Raw genomic sequence first — 18,061 nt, forward strand, 5'->3', positions numbered from 1 at the left:
TTAAGCTTTGTGGGCCATATGGTCTCTGTCACAACTACTGAACTTTACTTTTGTAGTATTAGAGCAGCCAGAGATGATATGTAAATGAATGAGTATGGCTGTAGTCCAGTAAAATTTTATTAATGGGAACTGAAATTTGAGTTTCATAGAATTTTAACATGTCATAAAATAATATCCCCTCTAACCATTTAAAAAGACAAACAACATTCTTAGTTTGTGGATAATACAAAAAGAGGTGGTGGATGGAATTTGGCCCACAGAGGGTAGTTTGCAAACCCCTGTATTAGATCACCAAAGCTATTTTTCTTAAAATACTCTGTGTTTTTCACAAAAGGTATAAATGCTAAATAACATTAAAAGTAAAGCATCTGTTGTGTAGTGTGTACCTTGGGTGTCATCATCAGTCTGTGTTCAGGTTTCATATTGCGTGGCTGGTGTGTGGGTAATAATTTAGTTTGCTGGTACAGCATCTTCATAACATCATTGTCACTGTATTTGGTACTTTTGTAGCTCCAGGAAAAGTCCTAAAAATCTATAAATTAGATCACTTCTAGTGAGAGTAAATTGAAATGCACCCTGGCTTATGAAAAATTCATTCTCCTAAGACCCAGGAAACAAAACTGTTTCCCATTGATTATTTCAAACTTTTATATACGATGTTAAAATTATTTCCATTCCTAAATCAAGTATTGGAACATTGTTAATTTCTCCAAAACCGCAAGTTAATATCACATTGATTAAGATGTATCTAATTCTAGTGGGAAGTGTCCTCAATGGATGTCTCTTCTTATTACTACTTATTTTTCACTTGGCAATTATGCCTACTGCACAACAGAAGTTCCTTCTGGGATATCATAAACCGATATTTAAAAGATACGGTGAGTTTGAATGAAGTTAAGGCAGCGATGAACAGCAGAGGTACAGCAAAGGATCTTATGAGGCTATAAGGAGAGACTTTAACTCAGCACACTTGCTTCTTTTTTAAGTAGGTTTCCACATAATACGTTCTTGAGCCCTGAGAAGGCTGGTCAACAAGTTCCACTGAACCACTTTCTGGGCAGAGATGAGATATGATGAGCCTTGTTTTTCATTTCTTAAAGATGATACCTGTGCATAATCACCAAAAGGATGAGAATAAGCAATGCAACTTTTCCAAAGCGTGTTGCAAATCATTTCCCTGAGAGATTGCATCTAGAATGTTGCCTGCAATTCCAGTCTTCTGTAGAATGATTTTACTTGCAGGGGATGATAAGCACACGCTGGACAGCACACTTTCCAAGTTCAAGTATGGATTTTTACTGAGCCGAATTTCTTTGGGTGGTTGTCCCAAGAGTGACAGCTGATTCTTAGAGACAGCCCCTGAACTTATTTCAGTGCCTTTTGGTTGACTTTGCTGTTGCTTATGGTGTCCTGTCAGCAAGCCCCAGGCAGTAAGATTTGAAAAACTCTGAAGATAAACCTGCAACTTTGAGGAAGTTCCTTCTGCCAGTCCCACCGTGGCTGATTTCTTCTCCTGAATATTACTGTGCCTTGGCCCAGCTTGTCCAACAATATGTGATTTGGAAAGAATGGCAATATGCTTATTCCAGCTGTTATAGTTGAGTTGGAATCAAATTCATTGTTTTATGTACTTCTCCATTATGCTCCAACTACGTTTTCAATGGAAGTGCTGACCCTATCCCTAATGCAGTTTGAAGTACCGTTGCTGGGGGTTCTCCAAGTAAGCCAGGTTTATTATTAGAGTGAATATTCTCAAACTTAATTAATAATTGCTGAGCCAATGACACATGAGAAAGATTCCGAAGGAATAAATTAGAAGTGTTACCCATAACTGAGCTCTGATGTACTTTATCCAAATATAAAAATGCAGGAGAGATGGATGGATTCATCAGATGTGGCAAGCTGTGAGATGTTCCAAGAACTGCTGGTTTAACAGCACATCCACATAACCGAGGTTGTAGAAGAACTTGTAACATGACAGGGTTGTTTAAACCTTTCACAATTTGTACTGGATTTGGTTCTGGAAGTAAGCTCTTTTGATTACTGTGCATCAAATGTTGAGCTGCTATCAATGCTGCTAATGTGCTTTGCCCTGGTGCTCCTAGGGCACAGAAGGAAATCTGAACTTTGTTACCATCAACTGCTTGCTGAACATCTTCAGCTGCTTTGCAATGTTATATGCAACTACTGCAAAACCATCAACATAACTACCTTCATTCTGCACAAGCTGGGAAAACACAGGTTTATGGATACTGAAAAAAAAAATGCAACAGCTCCTCTGAATCTCTGTAGTCACTAGGCAGTTTATCTGTACAAAAGCACTTAGAATGAATGGGCTCTGAGGCCAACATATTAACATACTGTGCAGAGAGAGCTGATGTTTCCAACTGTTTATCCAATAGTTCCAATCTATTCTTTGCAGTAAAGTCTTTCTTCATATATTCCACAAATCCATAGCTCTTGGAATGGTCAGTAACTTCGCTATAGACCAGAAAACATCTCTCAGTATTTCCATAAGTGCGGACAAGTTCTTCAAACTCTTCTAAGGTAAAAGAAATGGAAAGGCTGGTAATGCACAGTAAAGCATCTGTAGGCTGGAGCTGGACTCTTAAATCTTTTTTTCGAAAAGAATATGAATTTCAATCTGGGCTTGCTCCCCATTCAGTAAGGAACAAAAGCTGTTCGTTTATTTCGGTCCGCATAATACTTTAACTCATAGTCTTGTAACAAATCATGAACTTCCTGGCAGTTGCTGTACCGGGGCAGATTTTTCACTATGATTTTCCTGCGTTTGCTCAGCTCCCGCCGCGTCCTCTGCAGCGGCGCGGCCACCTCCTCCCGGTGCAGCGCAGCCGGCGCGGGGCTCCGAGCGCCCTCGAGCGCCTCAGCCGAAAAGCCTGGCCCGCTCCGCCGGGTTACCCGCCCCGACCCAGCCCCGCAGACGAGATCCGCGGCACCCGTGCCGCCGCCACCTCCCACCGTCACCACCATCTTCCCGGGCGCCCCGCAGCTGAGGGCTCCACCGTAGGCTCGCGGGGAAACGGAGAGAGAAAGCCGGAGGAGGCCCCTTGCGGGCCAAGGCAGACAGAAGTCGGAGAGAGCGGGCCAGCCACGGAGAGGGAAGGAGCCGTATTGAATTTTAAGAGCTCCTTGAAAGCACATGACTGTATCTTTTGTTTTTCTGTATTCATTGAAAACAGTGCAGATACAAAACAAGAGCTCGGCAGAAATGTGTTGTTGTTATTCACTGTCTAAGATTTCCGGTGATGATAAGCCCCATAGTGATAGCTCAGGGTTTAAACCTGCTCTTGCCTCCTTCTCATTTCAGCTGACCTTTTCACCCATTGGTAAGGTTAAGTTTGTGAAATTGTAGATAAAAATACCTTATTCTTTCATGGCTCATTTTTCCTTTTCGTAATAAAATATACAAAGTAGTTAGAAATATTCAATTACACATTGAATATGGTTCCATTTTAGATGCCAAAAGCTGTGACTTTATTCCTTTTGGTTTTAAAAGCCTCACTTGCTAGGACTTCATGTTGCATAAACTCAGAACCATTAAAATTAAAAAGATCAGGCTGTAAAAGTACAAGTTCGTCTTTTTCTAATATCAAGATGATATCCAACAGAGAAATTGCAGCCCAACAGAGAGGAAACTGAATTCATTGTCTTGGACTTAGTATTGGCCCTTTGGGAAGTCTATAGAGGACTGACTCCTCAAAGAAATCTGCTCTGAAAGTTTTCAGTGGGTTCAGTACTAGAAAAAAAGACTGTTGATCGTGGCAAACTACTTTCGTTTTGGCCTGTTTCAGACGTGTTCACAACAGGGCTGTGACTGGTATTTCCAACTTGGCCAAATATTGATTGCTAACTCAAAGTATTTTTTTTTCAAAACTTTAGATATGATAACTGTATCGTGTCCTTGGTTTCCCTGCAAAAGGATGGGGTTGGTAGAAATACAATGGGCACGGGGGTGAAAATACCTGGCATAAAATAAGTTTGCGGTTGCTTTTTTAAAAATTACTATTTTAAGGCCCATTATTAGCTGAGATTCTCAATTTGTCAAATTATGGTTGGTCTTTTCTGAGTTAATTTATGGAAAAGTAGGGGAGAGGTATTTCTTGTCTCATATATAATTATGAACAGGGGTTTAATTGGCTAATTTGCTGATCTGAGCAGGGTGCTACTCATAATTCTAAGGGGTTGGGGAGAGAGAGAGAGAGCTCTTCCTATGATTGAATAAAAAACAATGGAAATAAAAAAAATAAAATAAATTATGGAGAAACTCTAAAAAGAATAATGCAATTAGGTTAAGCTAAGCAAACAACAAAATCCGGTTTTCATTTAAAAAGTCATCCCAAATTCTCATCCTGCTGTCTTACCTTAAATCCAGAGGGTGATAGCAAAGAGAGATGAGTCAAGATATTTTCCTTGACAGAAAATCAGGCCTGGTGCAAGCTATCCCCTTCTTTGTTTGTCTTTCTAAATTAGAAAATCCATTTTATTAGAATTGTTTCATCACTATAATTGTGAAATGGCAGTCTGTCTTAAAATTAGGATGGGGTCTTAGGAGGGGCACTCACAGACTGTATCGACAAAGATATTTCTCACAGATACTTTGATAACTACAGTAAAATGTTTACCATGCACTGTAAATGTTTACTTTCCTTGACAGTGACCAATGGAAAATACTAATAATATTAAGTAAAGTAAGCCAAATCATACAATTTTAACAGCTTCATAATTTCTGCAGTGATACCTTTGATATCTTTGATTGGAGTCAAACAAAGAAGCCAGTTTTCTTCTATTATGTTTATAAAGCACTGCAGTGGTAAGCTTAGCCATTTTATGCTGTCACGAGACAGCCATTTTACCTTTCAGTAGCTATGACAACCTAACTTTTGTTTGGAGGTCTCTATAGGCTAAACATTCCTGAGTAGTGGACCCAGTGATTTATTTCAGAATATAAGAACCGTTATAGGAACTGAATTTGCCAACAGGAACCCTTAGGTGGTAATGATTTAGAACACTGGGAAGCTGAAATATAAATTCCAAGGAAGGATACATGGAAGAGATTCTTCAAGGAAGGAAACTAGTCTTTTATTATTCATTAGCTTTTGTATGTATGTGTGTTCACACGTGTGTCTGTGTTTGTGGGTCTACCTTAAAAATACAACATTAAAAAATGCCCTTAAGATATTTAGATTGGATCAGAGATTTTCAGAGTTGGAAGGGATCATTAATGGTGAAGCAGTGAGTCTACTCACTCTCTAGGCCCCCACCTTTTTTTTGTTTTTTGCATGGGCAGGCACCAGGAACCGAACCCAGGATGACAGGTGAGAACTCTGCCACTGAGCTACCGTTGCATCACCCCCAGCCCCCATTTTTGAATCAACTCTGCAACATCCTTTCCTTATGATGACCCAACCTATGGGCTCACACTTGGAGTTCAAGGTAGTCAATCTTTTATAAGGCAAACTGTCCAATTCAATTTTGGACTTCTTTTATCTAGAGGCAGTACAATATTGTTTAAATAACAAGATCTTTTTAAGTCAGACAGATGTGAATTTGAATCCAGACCCCACACTTTACTGGGTAATGTTGACAAAGTTGCTTTCTACCTTTGAATTTCAATGAAAAATTCTCCACATATATGCTTTTACCTGGGCTTACAAAGGGCTTATGGACCTTCTGAGTATTATAAGAAGTCTTTTAAATCAAAACAGCAATGTTTATCCATTATTTTATGATAAGTCCTGGTCATTGTCTCAGTTAATATGTTCCAAACTGGGTTTAATCCCTCCATGTAACCATACTGAATCAACTCTGGAGTATGTTAATATTTTAAAAGCTTTCAAGTTACCCAAACTGCCCTTCTCAATGGCAGAAAGAAAAAGCAGATTTTTTTTCCTTATCCTTCCCTACTTTTGCTCATGCTGTACCAAAATTTGTAATGCTATTTAATCCTCCTCACCATCAATACAAATCCTGTCTATTCTTCAGGGCAAAATTCAATTTCAGTCTCCAACACGGAGCCTTTCTTGATCATTCCAACTCATGAGGCTTTCTTCAAACACATGGAATTGATCTTACATGTTATGGCATTTGACTTAGTCATTAGCAAAAAATGTCCTTAAAAGAAATTCTCTGTTTGTGGCACACCTACTATATGCCAGGTTCTATGAGGAATACAAAAAATGAAAATAAACAGGGTCTAAGAACTATTACATTGACACAGCTAACTATATGGGCTTGAAACAAAACCGTAACAAATGAGCACAGAAGTATTTTAACTGTAGTTCTAACCAGTAGGAAGGTGCTGATAGTGAAGTGTGGGCAGTTTTAGTCTGAAAGTAGCTGAGGTGTGGAGAGAAGAAGATTTGAAACTGAGTGGGAAAGACTTAAGGATTTCCTAAAACTAAGGATTCTAAGAGCTAAAGAGCTGAGGGGTTAAAATGGCTGGAACTGCAAAAACAAGATCTTATATATTAAGGAAATATGATACAGTAGAAAGAATATATTATCAGATGTCAATAGTTATGAGTTAGTCTTGGTTTCTGTCACTTACTAGCATGTTCAAGTCACTAAACCTCTAATTTCCATAACTTTAAGCTGCCTCCATGGTTTTTCTGATGGGGTAAAATTTCTCATACTTAGTCTCAAGCCCAGGTATATGCAACATTTCCACAAAATTGCTTGCAACGTATTGAAGTAAGTGCCTGGGAAATATGATTTCTTTAAATATTTTTAGGTAATGGCTGAATACTTTTCGTATAAACACTGAAATAATTAGAGAGTAGTTTTTGAAGTTCCTATGTATCATCGAGCTATCCCCTAATATTGAAAAAGCTATTTTGCACAAGACAAGATGCAGTCACAAGACTACACTGGAAACTATAGATTCCAGGACCGTCATTCAAAACTCTCCACACTCTGGTCCTGGCCTCCTTTTCTATTCTAATCTATTGTGCTCACCCTTTCAATTTATTTTGATATATATATTTATGGGTTCTTGTGATGTACTGGCCAAATACTAAGACCTGCGGATACACAGATAAGATACAGACCCTTTTTAAAGAAGCTCACAAGCTCATACACTCATAGGGGAAAGTTTTAAAGTTTTATTCATCATGAATGGAAATATAGAAGCTTAGAAACTTTCACCAGGAATAGAAGTCATACACAAGGAAGTAGGCACTACTTCTGTTTTGTTCCTAGCCACTGGTTTCTTAGACAGGCTTGGGAGGCAGAAAAGAATAATGAACAAATCTCAGTATGGAAAGCATAAGTCCTAGATTCTAGTTCTATTGACTGGTTTTGAGAAAGCAAATTCTTTCAAGAGACACAAATGCAATCTCTTATTTAACCATATAGAGGAGCGGAACAAACCTTAAAGAATGAACTATAACCACCAATAAAGTTTTTCCCATCAGTGAATTTTTGCCCCTAAAGTAGAAAGTTTGGCCCTCCCAACAATTTTGGGAAAAACTTGGAGAGAAGGAAATGTACTGACATTTGAGCATCTGGGTATGTACAAAGTTATCTACCTTTAATCATCTGGCACTGGAGTGCCAAGGTACCCAAGTTCCACCCATGTTTTTCTTTGACACCTCATTTGCCCCTAGAACATTTGCTGTAACAGAGGTATGGGTGTTCCCTGAGAAGAGGGAGATGATGGGTAAGGGGATGAAGGAAGGGATGCTGCTGCTATAGATTAAAGGATTTTGAGATGACGCATACTAGAGGCTCAGCACTTTTGCAATAAGATTTGTTCTTCCAGAGATTTCCAAGTCAGAGGGTGAGGATGAGATGTGAAGAAGAAATATGGTAATGCTGGTGCTCAAATAGCAGTATGGCATTTCGGGAGGGCAATAGTGGCACAGTGGCAGAGTTCTTGCCTGCCATGCTGGAGACATGGGTTTGATTCCCAGTGTCTGCCCATGCCCCCCCACCCAAAAAAAATAGTAGTATGGTGTCTGGAAAAAGGACAGCCTTGGAGATCAGATTACTTGGATTCTAATCTTATTTCTGCTGCTGACTTGCTGTGTGACCTTGGTCAAGTCATTTCTTAGTTCTGGGCCTTAGTTTATTTTTGTTTAAAAAGTGGGTGGATTAATTGATATGCAAGGTACCATATTGTTCTGATTTTCAATACTTCTGAGTCCTCAAATTCTCTAAGGAAATCCAATATCAAGCTATTCAGACATCCGAAACTAGAAGTTATAGACTAGCATAATAAAAGAAAACAATTTTGGAGTACAAAAGCATGAAATATGTATTGTGTTATTAGTATTCTTATGCACTTCCCAGATTTCCCAAAATAAATATTCTGCCATATTGTCCCTAGAAACAATCCAAAATTTTGGATATTGTAATGTTTCACCATTCTAATTGTGTCACGTAAATAGCCTCATTCAATCAGAAAGGACCTCAGAACATCACAGTTTTTTTCATTAGAAACAAATGCCCAATTTTTGCTTCAGAAAATTTGATCACCATAACTCTGTAGCTTTCACCTGATCTTTCCTTTCTAGTAAAACAATTGAAATTTCCCATGCACGTAATCTGCTTGGATCACTGATTACATGATCCATGTAGTCTACTTGGATCATGAGGTCAGGGATATGAAGAATCAGTCTTAAAACTATAAAACTTGGCATTTACAGTGAATGCTAAGAACAGACAGAGGACAACTAGGCTCCTCTACTATAAGGTTCTAGAAATAGCTAAAGGGAAGTAGAAACTGGGAAGAGGGAGACAGCAGCAGCAAGAGCAGGTAGAAGAAATATCCTTTGCATGTACCCGGTCTTTGTTTGTAGGTATTGGGAGTTAGCCGGTTTGGGTTTAGGTGAGGGAGGAGGCAGGTGAAACTTGTCACATTTTTATCTCCAGCCCAAATCTCTCTCCTGAGTATCATACTAGAATTTCAAGTTGTATGCTCTATGTATCCATCTGGAATCTCAAACTCATTTATCTTCCTTCCAAATCCTTTTTTTCTCCCGAATTCACTGTTTCTGTTACTGGCACCACTATTTTCACTTTCCCAATCACTAAGACTCATAACCTTGGCAATATCTTTGATTCTTCCAATGCCCTGCTAAAAATCCAGTCAGTTGCCAAGTCATGTGAATATTATACAGTAATATTTCTCCCAATTAGCTCCTCCTTTTCATACTTGCTGCCATAACCCTCACTCAGGCTTTTATGTCTTCTCATTTCAAATACTGTACTAACCTATTATCTGACCCATTCTTTCTAAACCTTACCAACTTCAGTCAATAAAATTCTAGAGCAACATTTAGCTTAGCTTCTTTTCCAACCAATAGGGTCAGCCAAAGTGTGTAGAGAGGTGATATTCTCATGTCTTCAGTAGTACAATGCAGTTTGCATTAAGGGAGGTGAAGAAGGAATAGCATTCTGATCACAACTAATAGCATCAGCTTTCAGGACTTCCTGGAATAGTTGGAGATGATTTCAAAAGAACACAGTGTCTAAAGAAGGAGTCTCCCATCATTAGATCTGTGTATAACTCTGAAGCATTCCTCTTTTATATCATATCATAATTTGGATGTTAAAGTAAACCCAACACCTCTAACTTCTCCCTTGGCTACAATATAAGCGTTTTTAAAAATTTTGTCATTATACACCAATATCAGCTGAATGCTTTTCTGTTGCTTTTTTCCCCCCAGCCTCATCTGATCCATCTAGCAGCTGGTGGGGATTCGGGGATTCTACTTAGATTTGAGTGTCTTCTCCCTCATTACCTTTCTTGGCCTTTTCCCATAATCATATTTCATCACTCACATGGACTTGGCCATGTAACAGTTTTGCTGATGGGCTCTACAGCCATTTCCCACAACCCAGGCCAAGAGGTAACATTCGGTCTATCCATAGAGTGTAATTACATCCTTCCAAGGCTGTAAAACTGCCTGGAATAGTAGCCCTTTCAGTTATGTGCACTAGGAGGCATCTGGCAATGACATCAATCCAGTACCCTAGTAATGTCGCTGTACAGCAAGTGAAGAAGTAAGGCAAGAGCACCTGAGGCTAGTGGTTTAGGTTCAGAGCCCCTGATACTCTCAAGTCACATGGCAAAAGAGATCCGTTGGGTGTCACTGGAACTTGTTCCAAAGACCAGAAAATATTCAAGCAGAAGGAAAAGGAAGAGGAGAACACTATTATCTTAGCTGTCAGGCGAATGCTGCCCCTTCAGTGGAGCTATGGGGTGACCCAGCCAATCAGTGGTCCCAGTCCAGTACCCTCAGGACTGCTTTTTCTTCATTGGGCCTTCCTGACTGGCTCTAGGATCAGCTCCAGAGGGCTTGTCCAGTGTCCCAGGCATGTGCAGCATTTCCACCTAACTCAAATATTCTGCAAAAGGATCATGTCATACTTGGCATATAAACAATCAAAAAAGGCATCAGAAGGTGTTCAGACTTTAACTTGTTTGAACAAACGTTCAAAAATGTTTCTAAGGGGAATTCCAGAAGAACATACTTACTTGAGGTCTTAAAACAGATGTCTGTCTCAAGGATTGTGTTGCTCTGCAGCCATTATTGTTGGATACCTTGTAAGTAGATGCAAATTACTTCAAGGTTTGAATGATGGTAACTCTTCAGATGTTTCTTTCATCCTTATTGTGGTGCAGATGAATAATGGGTTAAAGAGCAGAGGATAATGCTGAAGAGGCAGCATACTATACTGCTTCAGTGCCTGTGTTTTAGAATTAAGGAGGCAAGTGTTGACCCCTGACTAGCTGGGTGACTTAAGCTCTCAGAGACTCAGCTTCTTTACCTTAAAATGGGGTTAATAACATTGCTCACTTGTTTGTAAGGAGTATTAAAACAGGCATCACAAGTAAAGGGTTTACAAGATGCATATTATGTACTAAGCATTCAATAAATGTTAAACAATATTGTTATTATTATTACTACGAGAGGTACATTTGTGTTTACTGCTGCTGCTTCTACTACTACTATTCTTGTACTAGTGCTAGTAAAGGCAATCAATACGATCCCCAAATGAGGTGGAGAGTTGAAGAGGGCTTCAGGTTCATTATTTCCTGCCTATGTAATGGTAGTATCAAACAGGAAAATTTCAAGACTGTGATTCTAGCTTAGAAAATATCAAAACAAATACCAAAAAATACCCAAAAAAGCAAATACCAAAACAGAACAGGGGTCTGGTATTTTATTTCCTTCATCTCAGACCGAACGTCTTTCACTCTTCATTAATTTTCTGTGTGACCTAGCCCGAGCCACTTCGTATCACTGGGTTTCACCACCTCCCCTTGAAAGCAAGTCAGCTGACCTGGACCAGAGGCCTAATCTGCAAATGGGGCATGGTTTGACCAAACTGGTTCACAAGAGGCATGGTATGAGTCTCCAAAAACACTAAACTAACCAGCTCCCAATTCGAAGATGATGTTTTGGGCTTATTGCCAGAAAGAATTATCATCGTACTTTCAATATAGCCAACACATTGGTATTTAATACTTGTTCATTTGTTTTTTGATCTATAATAACTCTAAAAGGAAATCCATTCATTCATTCAACAAATACTTATTAAGCAACTACAATATGCCAGGCACTGTTCTAGGCACTGGGGATACAGCAGTGAGCAGACAAACAAAATCTCTGGTATCATGAAAATTACAAACTAACTGCTTGGTCTGGCAGAATGTAGTATGCTAAGACACTTTATTTGGATGCAATCTGTCTAGCTTTTTGAAACAAATGATGGCCAATATTTTTCAATTAGACATGTCTTCTGGGAGAGAGTATTGGGTGGAAAGGGAAGAGAAAGTCTTAGATCCAGCTTGAGAAAAGACTCAGAGGATAATTTGGAAAAGGGCTTTAACAAAAACATGACTATATTTTGATTTCTCACACTAATCTGATTTATGTAAATTATATAGACAATGTGTTATATAACTCATGTATATCGTATAATTATCTTTTGAAATATTATAAGAAAGAAATGTGACTTTTCATTGTATAGTTCATAAACTGCTCTGAAGGCAGTTCCAAAGGCAGCATTTCAAAAATATTGTGAGCAGTTGTAGTATAATGGGAATAAGTATATATCTTAACAAAGGGACTATTTTGAAAAGTGCATCATGCATTTGAGTGTACAAGTTTTGGTATGTTTTTAAAATAAATATAAAATTGGAAGTCAATTTGTTCAAATAAAAAAGTGAAGTTAAAAAAGAAACCTGAGTTAAAAAAACCAACTAGGTTTTAAAATATATCCTTTACACACTTAGGACTTATGGTTGTCCAACTTAATAAGTAGCTATAAAATTATCTTACTTCTGGGCAGGGCATGGTGGCTCAGCAGGCAGAGTTCTCGCCTGCCATTTTGGAGACCTGGGTTTGATTCCCGGTGCCTGCCCGTGCAAAAAATAAAATAAATTCTTACTTTGAAAAACACTGAATTAACATTTTCTCTGCACTTAAGTTCTTTCAATCAATTCATACATAGTCTTCTGAATATGAGTCTTAACAAGTACACTAAAATTATTTAGCCATTCCCTATGCTGTTTCATTTTGAAATGAATAGCAATCTTCTGGTGATAACAGGCCTGCAGATATATATATTGCCTTCTGATTTGAAACCAGTGTATGATCATGATTATTGCATTTGAACTGGTATTTATGTTACAGACAGAATGTTAAATCAGGAATTGTTTACAATTCCTAGGAAATGTGTATAATGTTATGTCTTTCCAGAAATTGTTCACAATGCTTGTAACACATATGCAGCTAGCAAGAAACCTGAGATATATAGGAAAACTACATAAATGATAACTGGCTGTCTCTGGATTGCAGCATTTGTTTTTAGCAATTCTACTTATCTGTTTGTATTACTAAATATTAGTCATAATTCTAGAAATAATAGTAATACTTTCTTTTAATAGTTTTCATGAGTTTCTGGATTTTTGCCAGCTGTTTGGTGATCTAGGACTTTGGAGTTGCTCATTTTAAGAGGCGCTAGAAACAAAAAAAGCTGATAAGTAAGTATAAAGAGAACCTTGATTGCTCAATGCTCTAATGTTCCAACTAAATTTTCCTATTTCTGTTTACAAGATTTTGCTCAAGCTTCCTTGACTTTTTTGTCAGCTTACTCTACTCTATCCAAGTAGCGTTTGATGTCCTAACTCCTCCAAATTTTCCCAAGTCATGCAAAAAAAAAACAACCAATTTTACTCACCACACTCTGTCTAACAATGAAACTTTCTTGTTTCTCCCTACTCACTTCCCAGCTAAAGGGCCTAAGAATATACATGGCATAATTGTTTAATTATATATATTTGGTATTTGTCCATATTTATCTTATTTTCATTTATAATTTTGAAATGATATACATATTCTTTCTATCTTCAATGGGTTATGTCTGTATAATGACTCCAAACCAATTAGGAGATGAAGGGGAAAAAAGTTGAATTAATCTAGTCTTTGAATGCTAAGATTATATCAAATCACTGATTGTACTTCTTTATTTTCCCAGACTGGAGCATTCCTAGTCCATCTGAACAACTGAACCGATTTTGCCAACTTTGATTGATAACGGAACTGGACCACTCCAGGAAACTCAGTAAAATGAGGCCAGAGTATGAGCTGACAAGATGGGATATGGAATCAAGAGGGAAATCCCTGGGTGGCTGGGCAGTGCCTTCTGTCAATTGGCTGGTTTGGTAAGATGTGGCTGAACAGGATCTGCTTGGAAAATAACCTTATTTTCAAGCAGCATCCAGATGTGACCCATTTCATAGGACTCAGCTCAGTCTTATCTCTCTTCGGTGTAGCCCCTTTGCTTGCTGAAGCCTATCCTAGTCTGTCTTTTCTTTTATCTTCTTTAACCCTTTAAGATCACTCTGCTTATATTTGTCATTGAATTGTGACAATCCAATAATTTACTGTATGATACTTTTTATATATGACTTGTACTTATGGTGACCATATTTTTGAAACCCCAAATTGGAACCCATCAGCTGAAAATTTAGGTAGTCTATTTGAAATCAGCAATACCTTGGAAAATGAATTCTTATATCCTTCTGTATCCCTCACTAGTAAATATATGATAGTGGCTGCTGTCGATGATACAAATATGAAGAAGGATTCAAGATGGCACCTGCTAAGTGCCTAGTGAAAGACACTACTATTCTTTGCAGTGTCCAGTACAGATGTGCATTATCAATGGTGCTGTCACTGTTCTCCAGGAATGATGTAATGAGCCTGAGAAAGAAAAAAAGATGTGGGAAATGAATAGTACCAGTAGTGAGATATTATACAAAAAACATACCAACTAAAGCATCATGTAAGGACAGTCTAAAAATATAGGGACATCAATAGTCAGAAAGACTGCATTGAAAGAGATATTATTGAAATTTGTAAGCATTTCGAGTAGGTAAAATTGGACTTGTTTACTAAGTTCTAGAATCCTTCACTGGGTGACCTACATTCTCCCACACCAGAATTTCAAGTAAATTTAAGAAAATAAAAAGGGGTGATGAGCATATAGAACTTGTTATTTTGAGAGTTAGTTCATAGCTTGGAGAGTTATTTAGGTTCATTTAAGGCTGGCAGATCAATAACGGAAATTAAACTGCATTTATCCATTAACCGCCTAGCTAGGTTAGTTCATAAGATAACTAGCTAACCCATTACAGAGCTGAAAGCAGCCATTTCATCTAAAGTCAGATTTGTTGATAACAACAAAAAAGGACATCTTAAAATAAGAAGGAGCTAAAAGTGGAAATAATTATTTAGGAATAGTAATCCAGAATCAGTTATTTTAGGGATTAACTTTCCTACACAGCTCAATTGCACCTGAGAGTAGCACAACATAGTACAGCAATTCATGTATATAATGTTAACTCTGAATCAATAAGAGAAACTGAAATTATGCTCCATCTACTCTGTTCATATGGAATTCATGGTTCATAAACACAGGGCTCTAAGAAATCCTTCTTAGGGAATTGGAAATCCTCACCACAACACCTTGGATTTTTTCATACTGAGAAAGAAAATTATAAGATACAAATGATTTTCAAATATAAGAGGTAGTTATTTTTTTGGTGGGTGGGAATAACAGTTTAGATGATGGAAGGTGTTATAGTCAGGTTCATGTGTCAACTTGGCCTGGTGGTGGTGCCCATCTGTCAGGTTGGGCAAGTGCTGGCCTGTCTGTTGCTATGAGGACATTTCATAGAATTTAATGCTGATTGCATTTGTAATCAGCCAAGGGGAGTGTCTTCTGCAATGAGTGATGCTTAATCTAATCACTGGGAGGCTTTTTTTTTTTTTGCATGGGCCGGCACTGGGAATCGAACCCTGGTCTCTGGCAAGGCAGGCGACAACACTGCCTGCTGAGACACCATGGCCTGCCCACTGGAAGGCTTTTAAGGAGGATTCTTTAAGAAGGCTTTTAAGGAACAGCTTTTCTTCCTGCATCAGCTGGTAAGCCTCTCCTGTGGAGTTCACCCAGACCCCTCATTGGAGTCGTCAGCTTCACAGTCTGCCCTACAGGTTTTAGACTCTACATTCCCACCGTTATGTGAGACACTTTTATAAATTTTACATCTACGGATATTTCCTGCTGATTCTGTTTCTCTAGAGAACCCTAGCTAATACAGAAGGCAAGATGGAAAACTTCTGCTAATGAAGTCTATTGGACTTCAAAAGGTGCTCTATTGCCCCTTCTGCCAAATGCTAATAGCATTTCTTGGCAATTCGGGGAAACTAGAAAGAGCTCTGAAGTCTGCTCAGGGAGAGAGTAATGGGTTTTGTTACTCTTTAGATTGTATATCATTAACAAATTCTGGAGTCCATAAGGGAGCATTTTCAAATCCAGTTTCTGTACTGCATGGTGTTCATTACTAATGGACCCAAGGGATGATGGCATTTGAAGGCTATTATTCACTATGATAGTCTGCAAGCCTGCCACAGAGTAAGTGGTAGTATGCCAACAAAAACTGAAAGCAGAAGATAATCATTTTTCAGCATGTGGCTCCATTGGAAAATCTAGATGATTTATTGGAGCAGTTGGTTTTGTCCCTTCTTCTCTGGAGGCTAAGCCATGGTCCAAATCATACCAGCTGGTAAATTATCTTGGCACCAATGGCTTGTGCTGGATTTAGTGCCAGAATTCTGACCCTACTAGATGTTAAAGTCACTGAAGGTAATAATTTGCATGCGACTTCCCTCTCTTTCCCTGGCCATACCAAAGCAGTATTCTGAACAAAGTAAGAGTTCAATAAGTATTGCTAAAATAATTAATGCTTGAAACATGTTTGGTGTTCGATATCAACATATAAATAGAGTGCTATTAAATTGGAAGGTGGCAGGTGGGAAGATATTGAGAAAAAACTTTTGCAAGCTCAAAATAGTTGCCTTGCCTTTGGAAAATTAGTACAAAGTCATAAAATACCTAGTCTTTCTGCCCTTAAGATCTGAATCTAGGTGCATTGGCAAGTAGTGATCATTCCATCTTTGGGGGATTTCAGGTAGAGGCTAGATAACACCTGTCAGGGATATTATGGAGCGTGTATTAGTCTGGGTTCTCTAGAGAAACAGAACCACTGGAGGTATCTGTAAATATGAGATTTATAAAAGTGTCTCACGCAACCATCTAAAATCCATAGGGTAGACTGTGAGGCTGGCAATTCCAATGAAGGGTCTCTATGAATTCTATAGGAGAAGCTCGCTGGCTTAAGAAATCAGTGAAAATTCTGTGTTTTCCCTTAAAAGTCTTCAATTGATTGGATAAAATCTAATTGATTGTATTCTCTTGTTTGTGGAAGACACAGCCTTAGTTGATCTAGATGTAATCAGTCACAGATGCAATCAACTGACTGATGATTTAATAAACCAGCCACAAAATATCCTTGCCATAATGGCTAGGCCAGTGCTTGCCTGGCCAGACAACTGGATACCATCACCTGGCCAAATTGATACCTGAACCCAACCATAACAGAGGGGTACCTGCATTAGGTTGGAAAAAGGAATAGTTAAATAAAATAACCTTTAAGGTATAAATTTTGATAAAGGTAACAACAGGTAATATGGTCCAAGAAGTAAGGATTCTAATCCAAAGAAGCATGAAAATCTCCTTGGGAAGATTACAAGTCTTTTGCTTAAGTCTAATCCTATCCCATCTATAGCGATTGTCAAATTAATTCTTTATCAAGAAAACAAGGGCTTACAGTTATACAAAACAAACTTCTCAACTCAGAGCATTTGTGTGTGGACTCCTCCATGTTGAATTAGGTAATTAGGTGTTACCTCAAGTGTATGCTAGCTTAGAAGGCTTACTTCAGCCAAGAAATTCTGAGTCTTCAACTTTTGGGGATTGTTGTTTTCCATGCCTGTCATGAGTCCAGCATAGAACTGGATATTGTGAGAGACACAAAGAAGTGTAAGACTTTGTTCTCGCTCTGGGAATACCTAGGGGAGAGCCACATGGTTAACTTGAGATTGCTTTCCCCTCTAAGTATCACACATTTTTCTCTTCCCCTCACCTTTCTGCATCCTATCCCAGAAAGAGAAATTCAGGCTCTCTTCTTCTGTTTAGATTTCTGCAACAATTTCCTAACAAGCCTCTTTGCCTACAGGCTGCTCTCCTCAAATATGACCTTTGCACGGTAGTCAGAGACCTTGTCATAAAGCACAAATATAATCATGTCACTCCCTAGTTTACAAAACCTCAGTGGCTCCCCATTGCCTATGGTATTAATCCTTCACACTGGAAATTGTGTTCAAGGTCCTTCACAGTCTGAACTTAACCTACTTTAGTTTCACTTCCCACCGTTACTCCTATACACCCTATTCTCGAGCCTTGTAACCACTCCCTTTCTTGAATACAGGGTATTCTTACATACATGAATATTATATCATATACTTTTCTCTCTTCCTGAAATGTTCTTAATTCTTTGCCACCTGGAAAAATCTTACTTATCCTTCATACATTACCTTCTCTGTGAAATCTTTTCTAATGTCCCCAGGCAGAATGTGCATAGCTCTTTCTCTGTGCTTTCATAATTGGGGAAGATAAGGACTCA

At 38.4% G+C, this 18,061-nt stretch overlaps 1 pseudogene; it reads right to left on the reverse strand.

Moving 5' to 3' along the window:
- Positions 1 to 961: 961 nt before the first annotated feature.
- LOC143671942 (ribonucleoprotein PTB-binding 2 pseudogene) lies at positions 962 to 2,991 on the reverse strand (annotated as a pseudogene).
- Between the last annotated feature and the right edge of the window lie 15,070 nt (positions 2,992 to 18,061).

The sequence above is a fragment of the Tamandua tetradactyla genome, chromosome X (assembly GCF_023851605.1).
Source record: "Tamandua tetradactyla isolate mTamTet1 chromosome X, mTamTet1.pri, whole genome shotgun sequence".
Classification (NCBI taxonomy): domain Eukaryota; kingdom Metazoa; phylum Chordata; class Mammalia; order Pilosa; family Myrmecophagidae; genus Tamandua; species Tamandua tetradactyla.